Genomic DNA, 19193 nt, shown 5'->3' on the forward strand with positions numbered 1-19193 from the left:
CACGGTCGGGGTGGGGGCAGGCAGGGGCAGTTGGGGGGTGGCTCAGGGAAGGCTTCAAAGCGGAGGTGACACCCAGCTCACTCAACTTGGCTACAGCACGAAATAACTGGGGTTTGAAAGGCGTCAAAGTCCAGAACCCACCGTGCTATTCTGTATATGGAATTGTTTCTCTACTTAATTTTCCTATTGTGCATTTATGTTTTAAGAGAGAAATATATGAGAAAATGAAAGGCCACCAGCTGGGGTCCCTTCGTTATGCTGGATCTCAGGTGAGAGCTGTTGGGTTACATGTTTCCCTATAGCTTCTCCTTCCCGGGACTGTTGGGGGATCTGCAAATTGATGGTCTTGAAGCTTTGAAAGGCTTGCATTGAAAAACCATATTAAGTTAGTATCAAGTAGAAAGCACTTCTTATTTACTTAGAGGTGGTTGAACAACAGAAGTATATGTGAAAGCAGCTTTAGCTCTTAGATTGATCAAAAATAAAATGAAAAGATGTTAAAATGTTATACTTTAAACTCATGAGTAAACAAAAAATACTGTATGTTTTACCCCCAAGTGTATTCATGTCTCCCTTCGAAAGCTAGTGCACACTTAGGGTTAGTGAATAATAACTAGTAAATCTACTGTTATAATGGCTGCAGATGGGAGCAGAGCATCTCATTTTCTTAAACTCAGCAAATATGTTAAAAACAAGATTAAATTTTTTTGCATTTTGTACATCTACACGTTATTTTATTCTTGAAAAAGCGATATTTTCTATATCTTTTATTTCAGGATCCATCACAGAGTTTTTTGTAACTCCTGATATTGTCTAAAAAAATAGGTTTTTAAATGACTGCTGGTGATTTTCAGGCATTTATTCAACTATTTCCCTCTGTTTCTAAAATACATAGAAAAGTGATACAACTACTTTCTTAAAGGATTTACCAGGGATTATAGCCTTCAAGTAAAGGGATCCTGAATTCAGTCTGGTTGTCAGTTTGATTAAGAAGGAAGTAGCTCATATTGGTATAAACATTCTTGAACAACGCTCTGTGACAGTCTGGCCAGGAGCACCCGGTGGGAGAAGCCTTCTAACTATAGTTGGAAATATTCTAAGAATAATTAATTTATTTTAGAATTAGACGTGGTAGGTTTTAAGAAAAGACTTCTTTGTGGGCTTGAGACTTTCCTTGGGTAGCAAAGTGAAGTCTGCACACCTGGGGCTCTGTGATGGTGACAGTGTGTGGACTCTTCCCATCCCTCCCTGAATCCTCCATCTCACATTCCTTACTTTATCCTACGTAACCTCCCCGTCAGTAACATTACACTTACATATTTAAGAAACATGCACTTACAGTTCCTTATGGATTAGCAGCAATTTCTTTCCTCTCAGAAGTAACGTATTTTTGAAATTATGTATTGACAAGAAAGTTATAGGTGAGGGATGTGTCTAGATCAGGCAGTTCAGGTAAGAAGGGAGGAAGAAAGTTTTGAAGATGTTAGAAACCGTTGTTGACATTTTGGGCTGTCAACTTGGCTAACTGGTAAAAAGAAGGTGATAGTTTCATTCTCTAGTAGGAATGTGAGGTGGGCTGGAAGAATATTTAAGAATTAGGTGATCAAAATGTTGAAATTGTCAGGTGAAGTACAGCAGACAGTTGCAAGACTTTGTTGAAGTCATTCATATGAAAGTCAGAATCCTAAACTAATTCTAAGTGAATGGCATACTTCTTAGTTTACCGAAATTATGAAATTAGTGATAGTAAAACAATGTGATCTGAGCGTTAGGTAATGAGACCAGACTGACCGTGGATGGCTAGTCCGGTCTGGAACATGAGGCCTTTTGTGTGTTTTGGACTAGGCAGGGGAAGGCTTGGACAGTCACGCTAGTTTGGGATGCTCTGTGTCAGCCAGGAGTCATGGGAATTTGCCTGCCCTGTTTGTTACGTTTGAGTTTGAATTTGGCTATATATGGATTCTGTGTAAGACTTTAATGTCTTTCTTGGTTGGAAAGAATCTTTGCATGAGAGCGCTTTTGAGGAATACTGGTAATGAAGCTGGGAGCCATTTAGGGAACTGGCATACGAGCTACTACAGGAAAGGGTCAGATGCGTGGGATTAGCAAAAGGAATAGCCCAGGAAACGGGGAAATGAGCTGGTCTCACTTACCACCACATGGCCGGCAAAGCAAATTCCAAGCTGTGTGTGCCAGGGAGCATTCTCAGGAAGAGGAGACGACCACACCACTTTCTTTCCTGCTAAAGGATATGAAGTGCAGATTATACCACAGGTGGCCAAATCAGTGCCAAGCTTCCCTCTGGATAATTAAGGCCATGGAGCTGAAGGAAGAGATGCACAGTACAAAGATGGTGGATGCGATAAAAGTGAAAATTTACTGTAGTGCTTCCAACATTTTATCCACTGTGGCACACAGAGAAAATAATATTGTTATAGTGACTGGGCAGCTTGGAAGCTCCAGCCATGCCTGGTCCTGTCCAGTCGCCCAAGGGCTGAGGCGATCAGAGGCTCAAGCACACACCTGGAACCAGTTCGTGCACATTGACCGGGGGAAATTCTGGTCTGGTGAACATCATGATTGCATCGTTGCAAGATGGAGGTCATGGAGCCCTTTGAGAATCTGATGACATTTATGGGCCCTCACCCCTCACCTGAAGGACCATTATGTACATACACATAGAATTTTACTCACAGTTTCAAGGGATTCATGGAAGTGCTCAAGTCTACTTCTGGACCTCAGGATAAGAACCCTTGCTTTAGATAATTAATCAAAGAAAGGATGTCGATGAAGAAATGGAGGCAAAGTTATATGGATAAATTCAGCAACTCGGATAAAAACATCCATCTAAAGAAGGATAGAATCACAGACTCTATCTAAAGGGGTTCTCAAAGACCCTTTCTATAAAGCTCTGGCTTTGGAAATGGTTCAAAGGCTGGGGACACCAAGCAGAAAATATACAGGCCAGGTAATTAGATCCAAACAATTGAGCAAATTGCAATGGTTGAGCAGATTGCTTAGCTCCATGTTGTCTACTTTTTAAAGGTTTTAGTGCTAACTTGGTCAGGGTAATTATTTGGTAAATGGTCAGTTCAGTGGCACAAGTTTAACTTCTGAATCCTTCCCTTCTAAACCATTTTCAAAAGGAACCTGCTCTAATTCCCTCAGTATGCGTGGTGGAATGGGCAGGCCCTGGTGAAGCAGGCTCTTGCAAGTTTAGCAGGCGCTACATGGGCACTTATTGCCCCGAGAGCCCTGCTGCTTGGTTCGTAATCAATTCTTCTGATTGACTCAGCTTCACTTGCCCAACTAAGCTCCATGCACCCTCAAAGCACCTAGAGTCCTATGATGACAGGTACTCAAAACAAGCCATTCAGGGCTAAATGCCTTACCAATTATTTCAGAAACAAAATAAAAACCAGATCTCAAAAGACTAAGCAGTGAGGGAGGGATGGAGTGTCAGCTTTACCTTGAATAATGTAGGACTTCTGTTAGTTTAATCTCAGGTCTCACATCACATGAAAAGTTGTCTCTTTGCAAAATATAGCCTGGAGGGAAATTTTGCCAGTGTCGTGCTCTGGTGAGTTAATATGCATTGCAACCGTTTTATAACAGATTATTTACCAACGGGAACAGAATGCCTTGGCACGAGATGCCTTTAAGAGAGCAGTTCTATCGCGCTAGCTAATTCCATATTTCAAAATCATTTCCACACACCTCCTAGTTCTTGTAGATTCTCTCAAACTCTTCCCTCTACTGGTGAAATGAAAGAACTGACTAGTAGGTGAGATTATGTTGCCCTCTGGTGTCTGCCAACCTAAAAGAAAGAGCTAGAACTCAAGAAGGGGACAAGAAGTAGAAGTAAGATAGAAACAAGACACTCCATACCATGAGGAAGATGGAGGGACGGGGAGGTAAGGGAAGGGAGAGAGAAGAAGGGAGATGAGCCTGACCTGGATCCTCTTCTTGCTGGTGAATGACAGGTTTCCAGCTCACCATTCTGGCTGGGGAAGAGAGTGATTGCCAGGGCTATCGGCCTGATCAACCTGGAGCCTTTCTAATCTGTGATGGAAGAGTAGGTTCATGGAGGGAGGGGGCTTGGCTTTTCTCTTTGGAGAACCAATGGGGAAGAAAACTGGGTGATGGCTATCCCATCAGAATTGCAGATGCCTATCTGAGGACCCATCTGTTGAGATGGAGACTGAGATTTCCATCCCTTTTAGGAATCTCCACCAATACCCCTAAGGGGGTCAAGGCCTCACTGTCTAGCCCTTCAATATATGCCTGGGCATGAGGGCCTTGGTTTCGGTGGTGGGATGGTGGCAGTACCACTGGTCCTTGGGGTTCCTCCTTACCCCTGCTGTTCCCTCTTGCCCCATTGTCAGGGCTTGCCCACTCGATGGCTGTGCTTGCCAGGGCACATGAGCAGGGTCTGGTTGGCTCTATTAAATCTTGAATCATTTTTGGATGCATCTGTCCTGTTCTTGCCTTTTTAAAAATTTATTATTATTATTATTATTTTTTTTTTTTGCGGTACGCGGGCCTCTCACTGTTGTGGTCTCTCCCGTTGCGGAGCACAGGCTCCGGACGCGCAGGCTCAGCGGCCATGGCTCATGGGCACAGCCGCTCTGCGGCATGTGGGATCTTCCCGGACCGGGACACGAACCCGTGTCCCCTGCATCGGCAGGTGGACTCTCAACCACTGCGCCACCAGGGAAGCCCTGTTCTTGACTTTTGATGCTCTATACAGGGACAGGCATTATGTCTTCTTGCTCAAACTGGAAAGTCGGTAGAATATTGTTGATGACTTTTGCTTATGGAAACAACTGATGACTATTCAAATAAATCAATGGAAACCTGGAACAAAAATGTAGGCAAAGTTTGGGCAGAGGTATGGGGAGGTCAAGCATTCCATCTTTGCTCAAGACTAGAGGAGATAATGGAGCCATGGAAAGGGATCCTTTGGGGAGCAGAGCCCTATAGAGAACAAGGAAAGGACTAGGGATTCTTGGTTACTTGCAAAGAGGCAGGAAGTAAGGCAAAGGAAGGAAGTGAAGTTGGGAGAAGGGGGCACCATCACATGTAAGTTCTTTTTGTAGACTTCCTTCCTTCCTTCCTTGCTTCCTTGCTTCCTTCCTCCCTCCCTCCCTTCCTTCCTTCATTGTTTAGAATTTCTTGGCTGCACCGCATGGCATGCAGGATCTTAGTTCCCCGACCAGGGATCAAACCCAAGCCCGCTGCAGTGGAAGCGCAAGTCTTCATCACTGGACCACCAGGGAAGTCTCTCTCTTGGGATCTTTAAATCCTGGTTTAAAAGACAGTAAAGCTGGGACTTCTGATGTATTCCTCAGGCTGACAGAACTCTTGAGTGAGAGAGGCATAATAGTTTGGCTCTTAGCACCCCGTTAATTCAAGACATTATTGAATGAGTGGATGAAATATTATAACTCACTTTATTATTGGTTTTCAAACAGAGGGCATATATGGATGGTTAGTTAAGAAGAGAAGAAGGGAAACAGATTATATTTTTTTCCCACTCTATGACCATGTAAGAAATTCAGGTTGGTGCTAATTAGAGTCATGGAAACTATGAAAGACTAGAAAACACAAGGGAGGTTTAGAGGGAAAAAAGAAAGCCAATGGAATAATTTTCAAAAATAGCTAATTCATAGATTTGCAAATTATTTTAATTTATTAAATCATTATGCAACTGAAAAAGAAGTAGGCATAATAATAGTAGTTTCCCCAAGCTCTTATCTATAGAAAGGTAATACGTGGTGGCAGGGGATTGGGTCAGGAACCCTACTGGGCACTTCCTGCTTCTACCCCCAGCTATTTTCCCCACAGGTGGGACAGCTTAGATGAATGCATATGAATACCTAGGGTTGGCTTTTAGGGCAAAGAAGCTGCAGAAGGACACTCTGAGCCCTACGTGGGGTGTGTGTGAGATCCCACCCATTTTACCTCAGTGCCTTCCAGGTGAGCTGTGCCTTTGAACTTGGGGTCTTAGAGCTCCCATTCACCTCAACCCACTTCCCTTGCATTTGCTCCCTCAGAGAAGGTAGCTTAGTTTATTCTACTCTAGCACTGGTTGTACCAGTAACCTGCATGCTCTTTTCTAGAAAAAGATTTGGTGAGACTCATCGTATTCAGACTAGGTCGTTCCTTAAGAAATCAGTTCGTTTTGGCTTTGTTTTTTCAAAATACGAGCTACACCTAACTGGATCGATCGTTTTGCTAAATCCTCCCGTACCCCACCTTTTCCTCCTTTTTAAGTCAAAGCTGTTTTGGATTACCCAAGCAACAGAATGATTTACAAAATGAAAGAGAGGGACAATCTATTCTAACAGATGGAAGGCAGTAAAAAATATTTATGTGTGCCTGGCCAATGTGGACTTCTGGAGCGAGTTCACTTATGAACTGAAAGCTAGGGAAGCGAAAGATGAAAATCAGCCCTCGGGGTTCTAATTTCGAGCGCACACCTTCTTAGGAAAAAACAACCTTCATTTTCTGGGTCCAGATTCTGTATTTGTCAAACAAAATTATTAGCCTGGACGCCTCTGTTGGTGATGCTGTGCAGAGCTGTAGTTGATTTCTATGAGGGAGATTCTCAGAACTGGGGCTTGGAGGTGGCAGTGGAGAGAGAGGGGCTGGGGGCTGGGGGGTGGGATGGGTAAATCCTTCAAAGGCAGTAATCCTGTCAGTTTCCAGGGCCAGGGGTTGGGGGAGGGTGGTCTCTTAAATTTGAACTCTTCCTAGGCCCCATCTTTTCCTCTATATTCTTTCCTCACTCAAATAATAATGCGCTTGTGAAGAAAAATATTTTTTAAATTAGAAAACAGCAGACAGTTATATATGCCCGTCTCATCCTCCTGCTGGCGCCTTCCACCTCCCAGGGCTGGGCTGGGTGTGCAGGAGATTTAGGGCTGTCAGGGTCGGACTTGTAAACCCGCTTGCACCCTGGCTGATGAATCAGTAGTAAAGCCTGGCTCTGTAATATTTGTATGGAAAATGCAATGTTTGCACAATACAGCTCTCTAGATTTTTAAGCTGTAAGAGTGAAGCCAGTTTACAACCAACAGGTTTCCCCCGTTGCCATTACCGCAAATAGTATCTTATTTCGGCAAAATGGTGGCAGCCAGCAGGAGGTCCAACAATGAAGATTTTAATCAGAAAATTTAATTTTATATACAATTCAGTTTGTGCATGGTGAGAAATGTTTCTCACGGCATGAACTTTCAGGACTCGGCTCTGAGCAAAAGGAGTTTCGATTTATGTAACGCCTTTCTCAGCACACAATACCCCGAAGCACTTCCTGGTAATATAAGGCACGCGCTGCTGCTGCAGACTCTCTCTTAAAATTACCCAGGATATTTATTTGGAGCAATTAAAAGAAGCGGCTGCATTCCACACAAATCCATGTTTACTGTAGATATTAAATTAGCCAAGATTTCAGTGCCGAGTGGCTGCATTGGGCTCTCTGCCTGGATGTGCTCCCTTGTAAGGCACCTTTCCACCTGGGCTCACTCTGTTTGCCAGTTGACTTGTAAACTCTAGAAGGAGAAGCCTGAATTGAAAATGTTGACAGAGCCTTTAAGAGAAGGGCCCTGGAGGAGTTGCCTCTCAGGCTAGGCCCAGGAAGAGCGGTGGGTACAGGGAGGAGAGGAGGGTCACAGGCTGTCCCGTGAATGACCAAGAGACACCAGCCCTGGACTCACTTGCTGGACTTGAATATGGGTTGGGTCCAAAGGGTGCAAGCCTGCTTTTTCGGGGTCAGGGATGGGATGGGAGCAGGACCTGTTCCTCTGGGTGATGGCGAGGGATATCACACACATACTCGGTAAGACAAGGCAGAGGGAGACAGCCAAGGCTTCTCAGGGAACAACCCTCTCAGTTGAAGAGGAGACAGGAACTCATAAGTGAGTCATCCATACCGAGGTCCAGCTGGGAGGAGGTAATGAGAGCGGCTCCAGAAATAGGGGGTCTTAGCCCTGAGTTAGGAGGTGGAGAAGGCAGACAGGAGGGACTGTCCCTGTGGTCTCACCCTGGGCTGTGTGCAAGGCCCCCTCTCCGCTTATGGGAGTAATATAAACCCTCCAGTGCCCCCTCCCATCGTTTCCTAAGACGGTTTGTGACGGAGTCCCTGTGCACACCTCAGGCACCCCTCACTCCCCATTCCTCACCCCTCCTACCCCGCTGGCCTTCACCTATTCCCGGCTGTCTGAGCCCATATGACCTTGAGTTCATTGGCAGTTGTGTTGAGTGGGGGCCCCGGTGCCTTATTCAGGAGCACCCCAACCCTGTTTCATGTTATGCAGGACCCTGGGGGTGAAGTCACGAAGGTGCTGTGCCTCGCTGGAGGGAAGACAGCACCTACCCTTCACCGAGAGCCCACTCCAGCTGGGGCCGCTCACATACACGATCACATTCAATCCTCACGAGAATCTTAAGGGAGGTTCTATTTACCAAGAAGGAATCGGTGGCTCAGAGAGGGGTTAAGTCACTTGCTTAGCTGAGGTCACAGAGTTAGCCAGTGGCCACGGACCCACAAGGGAGGGCAGAGTAGAACCAGCTCGACTGGTGATCTCTCAGGAGTGAAGGCTGGCAGGCCACGGTGGGAGCTGGGCTTCAGCCCTGGGAGAAGGGCTGTCACACTGTGCCTCTGGCAGCAGTGCGACAGGAAGGCCTGTCCAGTGTCCAGTGAGAAAAATGACCCTGAAGCTGACCCTAAGGTAAGGTTTAGGCCAGAGACATGGAGACACAGAGACTGGCACTGGTTTACAGTCACTGCCTGGGGCCCTGTTTGGAAACAATTCTGAGCCTGATTCTAGACTCAGTTGGAAAGGATTCTGAGGTTGATTAGCCATGTCTGCCCTGGACCAGGGATAAGGGAGTAGTGGTTATTTAGAATGAATTTGCAGTCCTCATCTAGGTGTCTTTTGGCTTTGAGAATTTTTTTCTTTTGGCTAAATGGTCATTATTTTCCACAAACAGACAGGAATCTTACCTTTCCTTCCCTGATTAACCCGAGTCCACAGTTTTGGAGTTGTTTGGTCACAAGTCCTTTCTGGGGAGAATCACCAGGCATGCACAAAGAGAAAGCCAAACAGAGTTCTTAATGAGAGTTTAAAATTCAGAGGACATAGGAAAGATTTATTTGTATTTGGTATTTAGTACAAGCTAGGCACTATCCTGAGTTTTAGAGATATTAACTCATTTACTCCCACAACAACCCTATACGATAGGTCCCAGTAATAACCTCATTTTACAAATGGGACAGTTAAAGGCCAGAGAGGCTAAGCAACCTGTCCAAAGTCACACAGCTTTGTGAACTCAAGCAGTCTGATGCCAGAGTCCACATGATTAAATTATACCGTGCTGCCTCTCTATCAAGTCCCTATTTCTGTTTTGCTTTCCTGGTGGTATTGTGCCTTGTGCTTCGTGTTTGTTTTCCAGATTAGACCGTGAACTTTGAAGGAAGGGATTACATTTTACTGTGTATAAGTACCTGACACATAGGAGGAGCTGAAACATGACTACACTGAAACATGACTACATGAAACATTAGTGGTATGATTTTAGGAATCAATCACGTTGTATTTGAGTCATTTTTCTATTTGTGTGTCTGGCTCCACTACTAGAGTGAGCTTCTAGGAGTGGGACTCTGAGGTATTTATTTCTATATCCCCACTATCTAACAAAATAGAGAAGAGACCCTGTCTCATTTGTTCATCAATTCATTAACTGATTCATTCTACAAAAATTTATTAAGAACAAGTACCATGCTCAGTGCTAGGAATGAAGAAAGTAGATAAAATTTCTGTCTCTGTGGTTTGATTCCAACCTCACAAGGATAGAGAAAAATCATGCTGACATTCTTTAAATTGGACACATTTGTCTATTTTTGCCAAAAATAATACTAGGTTATTTGTCATCTCAACTTATCAATTCCCTCCTTTCCATAGTGTGTGATGAAGTCGAGCTGCAAACAGTTATTTTATTCCTATTTTATTTACCAGGAGCATTGGTGGGCCACATTAGTCACATCTAATATTTAAAGGTAAGAGAAAACCCTTTTGGCGTAGAGCCAGTGGAAGAATTACTGGGTTCCCACAACGTGAGGTAGGGCTGTTTCATCCCCTTTTGTTATATGAAAAGCTTCAAGCACTATTAAGTGATGACAGAGACTGCACTTGGCTTCTGGTACTTCTTTGAAGGCTTGCCTGTAGCATGCTGCTTGGAAGCAGGGGTGATTCCACAAATGGTCAGGGAGCCACCCTAACCGCCCTTCGCACCAGGTCCAGGTGTGTAAACAGAGCAGATGGGCCCTCCACTCTGGGAGAGGGAATTCCGAGGCTGGACAGCTGGAGTGGAGAATCACAGAGTTCAGGATCTCTCTTCCCTCCAACCGAGGCAGTATCTCAAAAATTCCCTCAACCACTTTTCTAATTCTCTGAGGCTGCTAACTGCATCAAGATCTCTCCTTATGGAGAAGGAGCAGGCTTTTCCCCAGAACACACAGGTAGTAAGTGGCAGAGGGGGGACTGGAAATCAGGTTACTTTCATGCCAATCCTGGGCGCAGCCCACGACCCGACACAGCCAAGCTTGTCCTTCCTGTGACAAGAAGTGACCCCCGTGGTGCCCAAGGCAGAAGGAGTCCTTGGAAGCCGGTGCCTGAGTCCTGGCAGCAGGAGGTTTCAGATCATATGAAAACTTCCTGCCGGGGCCTCTCTACTCAGGGCCTATTAGGTTTAACTGAAGAACGATCAAAAGCAGTGTTTCAAACATAGATTTTGTTTATAATTAGCTCTAAATTAGTTTTTTAATTTTTGATATACATTTAACGAAAAATTTGGAAACACAAAACTGTACAAACAAGACAAAATGAAAATCACCAGTAGTCTCGACATCCAAACACAGTAATTGCTAACATTTTGGTGTATTTTCTTCTGTTGTGCTTTCTTTTTTTTTTTTTGCGGTAGGCGGGCCTCTCACTGCTGTGGCCTCTCCCGTTGCGGAGCACAGGCTCTGGACGGGCAGGCTCAGCGGCCATGGCTCACAGGCCCAGCCGCTCCACGGCATGTGGGATCTTCCTGGACCGGGGCACGAACCCGCGTCCCCTGCATCAGCAGGTGGACTCTCAACCACTGAGCCACCAGGGAAGCCCTGTGATTTCTTTTTAACATGGTTGTAATCACATTATAATAGTAATAGCAGCTAACATTTGTTGAGGGCCCTGATGTGTCAGGTACTCAACTTTATATGTATTAACTCAATTAAGTCTCATAACAATTCTATGAGATAGGTGCCACTATTACCTCCATTTCACAGATAATAAAACTGAGGCACAGAAAGCCTAGTTCCTTGCCCAAGATTACTCAAAAGTAAGCAGTAGAGGCCAGACAGTCCAGCTCTAGACTCTACATATACAGCTTGGTATCTGGGGGATTTTTTCTGAATTTTTTTTCTCTTTGATTTTTAAAAAATTAATTTTTTTTTTACTTATTTCTTGTTTGGCTGCATTGGGTCTTTGTTGCTGCGCGCGGGCTTTCTCTAGTTGTGGCGAGCGGGGGCTACTCTTTGTTGGGGTGCACAGGCTTCTCATTGTGGTGGCTTCTCTTGCTGCAGAGCAAGGGCTCTAGGTGCGTGGGCTTCAGTAGTTGTGGCACACGGGCTCAGCAGTTGTGGCTTGCGGGCTCTAGAGTGCAGGCTCAGTAGTTGTGGCTCACGGGCTTAGTTGCTCAGTGGCATGTGGGTTCTTCCCAGACCAGGGATTGAACCCGTGTCCCCTGCATTGGCAGGCGGATCCTTAACCACTGCGCCACCAGGGAAGTCCGGTATCTGTTTTTGAACAAAGCTTTTTCTTATTTTCTTCAGAAACACAAGCTTTAAGTGGCTGCCTAATATTCCATCATGGTTTCCATGCCTCTCTAATTTAAACGACGCAACTGTGAGTTGTGTTTGTGAATGAGGCTTTTTCTGTATTTAGGATCACATAATTTCCCAGATACAATGTAAAAGGCACAAGTGACGGTAAGTCTGTGGACACTCATTGCCAAATATTTTCCAGGAGGACTACCTAGCCTCACTGCCATCAGCCTTGTGAGTGCTGGGCCTTGGAGGTTATCACTCAAAATATGATTTAGTTTGATAGTCAAAAAGCTTATTGCTTTAAATCTTCTCTGGTCCAATTTCTGACTACTCTTGTAATAATGAACTTTCGCTCTCATCCAAATTCTGATTTTTGCCTAGACTTATTTTCCTCACTTCTAGTCATCCTTACTTAAAACAACAACAAAATTAAATGGTAACACACATTTTTCTGATTATAAATGTCCATTTTAGAAAATACGGATAATCCAAAATCCCATCGTTAACATTTATTTATTTTATCGTTCATCTTATTTCTTGGCTATCACAGCGATGTGGGTTCACTGTAGCCAATTGGGTATGTACAGAAAAGAGTAAAGGAGCAGAAAGTGAAATAACTAAGCAGGGGCAAACTTTTCAGCAGTTTTTGCCATTAAATTTTTTTAATCTTTTTATAAACTTTTTCTTTTTATGGGAATCTACCTCTAAGATACTTTATTCGTTTTTTTTTTTTTTTTTGGTCTCAGGCCTGGAGCTATGATCTTGGTTAATTTTCATGTCTGTTGTAAAGGATAAGAAAGAGTAATTAGAACAGGATGCAGGGCGGGGGTGGGGCGGGAGAACCAGAATAAGAAAGGCTTTAGCCACCCACCTGCTTTCCCTTCTGATGGAGCTACTGGACACAGGGGCCTTAGGGCCACCCCCGGGGTTACCCTCACAGCCCATCACTACCACAGTGACGTCACTCACCGCAGGCACACAACAGAAGCTCAATTAGTATCTGCTGGAGGAGTGAATTAATGAACGTATTCTTATGCAGGTATGACCTATATTAACGTAGCATCTCCTAGTAACTCTACAGCTTTAATCATTGCATCTCAGCATTCCTTTCGTTAAAAAAAAGAAAAAGAAAAAAGGTTTGCATCTGTGATCCCAGGTCCTGGCCTTATTAGGATCCTAGAGGATCGGCCAAACAGAGGTCTTTCAGCCCAAGGCAAATAATTGAGATCAAAGCTTCCTGGATCTCTCCCGGGAGGTCCTTGGCCCTCCAGTCAAAGTGACTGGAGCTCTCCTTTTCACTTCGTGATCTGCAAGCACACCATCCCGCCATCCGCCATCCCGGATGGGGAAGGGGGAGAAGGAGGCAGCTGAGGAGGAGTGGGAAAGGTGAGGGAGGTGCTGTTTTGGGGGGAGGGGGGTGAGGGTAAGCGATTACCAAGTTGGCTCAAAGGCCCGCGGAGCCCCCAGCTGAGGCTTCTTACCAGAAGGAGCCCTTGCTCTCAGCGTGGCCCCCCTTTGCTCTCCTGAGGCCATCAGAGGTGATAGCTAAGCTCACTTCTGCCTTCATGGGGCTGTGGTTCTCACTCGGATGAGTTGTTATTTGATGTTTCTTTGCTTCTGTTTTTATAAAAATGGTACAATGTAAAGCTCTATGGTTCATATGTTTTGTGATCGTCAGATGACACTAGGAGAAATACTGCTTTTTGCCTATATATTTTAAATATATGTAAGAAAAATAAATTTGCAGAATATTAGTCAAGAAGCATGACACTGCCACTGCAAAGGGCAAACTTAAATGAATTTTCAGGAAGGGCAGCCATCTACACAAGTATACCTTATTTTAAAAATTAAATGTGAGACGTTTCAAGGCCGTGATTATTCCAACCTATTCTATGATCAGTCAGGGATGTGAATGTGTATAAAATTAGAAAGTGTATCATGTGGGAAGAATCAGTCAACTATTTTACAATTCATGTGGTCCAAAACATAATTATGGAAACTTAATTAAGTTTGCTTTGTAACGTTTAGCATGGCCAGGAGTTCCCAAATCATGTTACAGTATTGTACCTTAGACAGTTCTAATGTAAAAGCCATGTTGCATCTTTCAGAGTTTTGTTTGGTTGTTTCTCTTTTTAATCTGCAAAATGATGGGTGAGACGAGAGTATTTACTAAATGTTCGCCAGGTACTTCTAATATGCAGCCAGGGTCTAGATCATTGGCCTAGATGATCTCAGAAGTCCTTCTTTGGTACCAAAATGCTGTGGTATCTATAATTTTAAATTTTAAATCAAAATAAATAAGAAAATCAGATTCACCTAGCAGATAATTCTGGTTAAAAACATCTTCCTAAATTCAGAGGTCTCAGAAGTCCTACAATGAAACTTACTTCATAAGTGGCCCAACCCTCATGAAATATTTTGGGCAGAGCTTATGAATTTGGAAAGTTTATGTTTGTTCCACATTTCAATATTCCTATATGAGTTTTAAGTCAATACCCCAAAAATTATTTTTCACCTTTGAGAGTCAAGATGTGGTCGAAGTTTTTGATTTCCAGGTGGAAATCAGAAGGCTTGAATGAAAATGTTTATGGATAAAGAGAGGTGAGAAATAAAGATATTGAATCTTTGCCATTAGCTTGGGATGACAACTCCCTGTGTGTGTGTGTGTGTGTGTGTGTGTGTGTGTGTGTGTGTGTGTGTTCGCACATGAACCTCTGCTGGGATCCGGGAGGAGCAGCTGATGTTGTGGGAATATCTCATAGAAACCATAGGGACAGATGGTGGCAGGCTGCAGCCATGGGACCAGCATGCTACTGATTTCAACCTAGGAACCCTTCTTATTGAAGACTATGTCCCCAGAACCATCAAGTTTTAAAATGTAGTTCAACTGGAGATGGTTTTTATTTTCTTGTTATGAAACCCGGGCTCCCACATTCTGGACTCAAATGACTATATTCCATGTCTACTCAAGAACAGTATCTGTGGCAAAGAGATGTGAGGTTGAAGCCTCTCCAGGAATAAGTCAGGAAACAGAATGATCCAAGTTTGGTATTTAGATTAGAAATACAAGTGGAAGAAGTAAGGTTACCATCAGAAATGTGCATTTCTAAAGATATTCATTTGAAAGTTTAGAAAAAAGTAAAGCTCATGCCCTGGGGCTCCAGGGAGTATGTACAAAATACAATAATTAAATTAAGTCCAGCAGTTAAAATTCCTCATAAAAAGAAAAAGCTGGAGTGCTTCCCAATGGGGAATGCTTGACTTAAAAGAAAGGTTTTACTCTGTGGCCTGAAGGTCAACAAACTGGGACTCTGTGGGAATGTATAAAATTTCTTAAAGGGGTTCTCCAGTCTTTGTTTTGTTGAAAGAAAATAAAAGAGCAAAAAGGGACAAGTTTTGAAAATTCAAAAAATGAAGGTGCAGTCCTAAAATCATCATGATTTTTATAAACGCAGCACTGGAGGCTATGAAAACACGCTCTTTTCTGAGTACTAATGCAACACATATGCTCTTTGAGAAGGAAGGGAAAAGGCCAATGGCGCCTTTTGAACAAACTGTTTTCAAATGTGCTCATTTTCAGAGGCGGTGCACGCAAATTCACGACCCATTCATTTGCTACTTATTTTGAAAATATTCACCTTAAATATTCTCATAAATATATGTCACAGTTTAAAATTCCTTAGGTGATACAAAGACTGATTGTTTTTTAAAAAGGTCTTTATGAAGCAAAGTTGAAAAAAATGATTTTGGGGGGGTCACATCCTCAGTAATCTTAAATGGAATGTTTATCATAATTTGAAAATACCTGTTTTTATAAATAATCATTTATTGTTACCTTTCTGGCAACGTCCTCCCCCGAAATAAAGTTAAGAAAAGGACAGAAATGAAATTTTATATCCTTAAACTTTGTCATGTGTAAGCATCATTCTGGGTTCCCACATGAGTTTCAGGCTGCACACTCAAATGACTTCTCCTAAAACATAAAGAACCAACAACCAGTTTGCCAGGTCCTCATCTTCTTTATCGCTTAAATAGAATCTGAATGTTGGCTCTGCATTAAGACAGCATGATCAAATGTAGGACATTAGAAATAGCAGCTGTGGCAGCAATATTTAATTTACTGAATAATTAGCAGCCTCACTGACATTTCTTCGTTGATTCCCAAAGTACAGCATTAGCTGTCCTCTGCACTCAGGCGCTCTGCAGTAAAATGGGCCAGTAAACTTCCTGTGCCAAGTTCACAGTAAATGAAGGACTACACAGCATCCTGCCAGCAGCTCACAGCTTAAGACACTAGATTTACTTCCAAAACACGGAAAAAACATTAGAAATCATTAAAAAGGTACATTTTTACCCACTTTTGTTTTCTTTCCTACATTTGTTAATTTTTTTTTTTTTTTTGGTTTGGGAATTGCGATGAGAGGAAGGAAGGTAAAATTGTAAGAAAAAGGAAATGGGAAATGGAAGCAGGACAGTAGCCAGAGGAGGGACTATATGGAACGAGAGGTGATGCACAGAATGATGGGGGCCATGAGGGGAGGGCCGCAGGAGTGGGGAGGGTACAAGAGGAGGTATGGGGAGTGAACCCGGCTCTGTCCTTGAGCCTGTGTCCTGCTCCTTTATCCCTCCACTGGAACGCCTTTCCTTATGCCACCTACGACATTCTCCATGGCCACTAGGCCACTCCCCCCGCAGCGCACCATCCTGCAAAATGTGCGAGGGACTGTTTGTGTAGTCTGGGAGGGGCAGAGAGTGGGGGCATGAAGGCCTACCTCAAGGAGGGACTTGCCTGGTTGCCCAGCTTCCTGGTTGCACTGGATGATTGGCTGTTTGAATTGTGATGAGTTCACATACCCGTGCCAGGGTCAGGCAGTGTCTCTGAGGCAGGCAGCTGTTGAAAAAGAGGCTTCAGCTATTTTCTTGTTGCTTCAAAAAACTCATCTAGAGCTTCCTTCATCGGGAACTTAATGTGAAGCTATAAATCTGGGGAGTTCTCGGGTGTGCAACTGTGTGGTTTAGTGGTTTCATTTCCAGACTTTAGTTGAAGTCTTGGTTTTGCCAGCTGTGTGACCTTGAGCAAGTGCACTAAAAGGGCCAATATTTGCACAAATCCGGGAGGCAAGATGTCTGATGGAGGAACAGATGTCTCAGGGCCTAATTGTACTGAACACACCTTTAGCGAGTTCGGGGGGGGGGGGGGGGGGGGGGGGGGGGGGATGAGGTGGGGAGTGAGAGGTGAGCAGGAGAGGGATCTGGGGTACATGGCAATGTCCACTGTTCAGGGCCTCCACACTGCTGTGGGACACACACACACACACACACACACACACACACAAAGTACTACAATAGAAATCTGATCCAATGCAATGGAAGGACTGGGAGAGGGCCAGCAAGCTGTCTCTGGGTAGCTGGGAAGACTTCACAGAAGTGGTCTTCAGGTTGTGTCTTGAAAAATGGTTAGGAGTTTATTGGGTATGATGGAGAGGGAGGGATTACAGCTTGTGTAGAGCCTTTGCACAGGAGTGTCAGGCCCTGCAGCCAGGCACCGTCCACCTGCCCAGTGGCCAGGGCCCCGTGGGGGAGGCGACGTGTCGCTGGGCTGGTGTGGAAATGCCAGTGAGGCTCCTGGTGGCCGGAGCTCCCTCACACCACACTGGGAAAGGCATCACAGAGCTCCCCTGGAAGCTGCTGCATGAATTCCAGTCCCTGGAAATCCCATGGAGGAAACAGATGTGCTCCTCTCCTCGTCTGGAAGTTTGGGTTATTAACACAGTTTTCCCAGAGATTCTAAGCCAGAAGTTCATGTTGGTTTTATGTTCTTCCTTCCATGGAACTCAAGAGCCCATTAAAAAAAAAAAAAAAAAAATTAAGCCCGATGCCTAGAGTGGATAGCCTTCTGAAGGAACTCTCCACCACAAAGCTATCTGAAATGGAATGCTCGTTTCTCTCTTGATTCCTTTACTGTGTCTGAATAACTAAGGCAATTTGATTCATTGTTTAAAAACAAAACAAAACCCAGCGAAACCAGCTATGTAGCATTATGTAGACAAAAAACAAACAATCCTCCCTCCCCCCAACCGCCCCCGCAAAACAGTTTTCTTTTCCCTGAATTTCTCCCCTTTAGCTAGGTATTTTAACATTACGATATAGCCAGTGTTTGGTCTCCTTTGTTTTCATAAGATGGAGTTTTCAGTATATCAACTCTCTTATTTATGTAATGAAGGGAAAGTTCTGGAAAGTTCCTTCTAGGGCTTAGACTAATCTCTGGGACCATCTCCAGTTTTCTATATGTCTACATGCTGCACACAGTGTGAGAGAGAAACTGATTTTGACTGACTGAGAAGTATGACATTGTTGCAGGATTCCCCCTCAGTCAATAGGTAGGCACAGGTGATTTGAGAGTGGGTTGCTTTCTATTCTTCCTGGTGACAGGAAGCTTTGTCTTTGACTCAGGTTTGGCAGTTATATTCCACCAAGAAGTGTGGCCCCTCTGCCCTTCCGGAATGCCCATCCTGATTCCTGAATGAGAGCTCACGTTGGAGAAAACCACCTCGAATTGGCCAAATTCTGCCCTAAGACTGAGCACAGCTTTCCAATTCCCTGTGTCTGGCTGAGGGCAGAATGGGGCCAGGACCCAGTGTGTTTGATCCTTTAGCAAATCTGACAGGCTGTTTACAAACATGCAGAAGGGCTGACTTCGTTCCTCAGACCTCAGGCAGGACTCTGGTTTCAGGACTGCAGCCTGAAGGAACTCATAGGGACCAAAAGAATTGGGGAGGAGATAAAATAGTTGAAAAAAGTGGCTGGTTTTCAAAGCATATGGCGAGTTTTTCAAACGCTTTAAATTCTTAATTCGCTCCTCTGTTACTGTCGCTGTAGTAGCCAATGGCACTTCTTTTTGTTTTGACAGTTGACATTATTTTACGCCTTTGCTCCTCCTTTCACTTCACACAAGGGCATTTTAATTTTAAAAGAAAAGTGCATCCGGAACCAGTCCTACGGCTTTCCGACTAGCTGTCTGGCATCCAGTCAGGCTCAACAGATGTTTGTTGAATGAATAAGCGAATGAATGAAGTGATTCTCTCTAAAAAGTTCCGAGAAATCTTTACTTTTAGCAAAGTTTGGGTTTGTCTTCTGTAAACTCGGGATTATCACTTAAAATATCCTCTGTGGATTTGATAGGAAAATAGGCAAAGTTAGGATCTTTTGAAGAAACTCCACCAAAAAGCTATCTGAAATGGAATGTTCATTTTTCTCTTGATTCTAAAACCGTGCTTGAATAACGAGGGCAATTCCACTCAATGACTGAAAAGCAAGGGGA

General features: G+C 44.0%; 1 protein-coding gene across 2 annotated transcripts in view; it reads right to left on the reverse strand.

The window, feature by feature from the left end:
- Positions 1–2220: 2220 nt before the first annotated feature.
- Positions 2221–19193, reverse strand: part of CLYBL (citrate lyase beta like) — a 262901-nt gene continuing 245928 nt past the window's right edge. The window contains exon 11 of one of the 2 annotated variants that reach the window (XR_003791722.1): positions 2221–2242. The gene's annotated coding sequence lies outside the window, so the exon portion shown is untranslated. Of the gene's footprint in view, positions 2243–16691; positions 16764–19193 lie in introns of those variants that run through there. The other variant, XM_029210156.1, reaches the window with a different exon arrangement.

The sequence above is a fragment of the Monodon monoceros genome, unplaced genomic scaffold (genome assembly GCF_005190385.1).
Source record: "Monodon monoceros isolate NGI ecotype Baffin Bay Population unplaced genomic scaffold, NGI_Narwhal_1 Super_Scaffold_8, whole genome shotgun sequence".
In the NCBI taxonomy this organism is placed as follows: Eukaryota; Metazoa; Chordata; class Mammalia; order Artiodactyla; family Monodontidae; genus Monodon; species Monodon monoceros.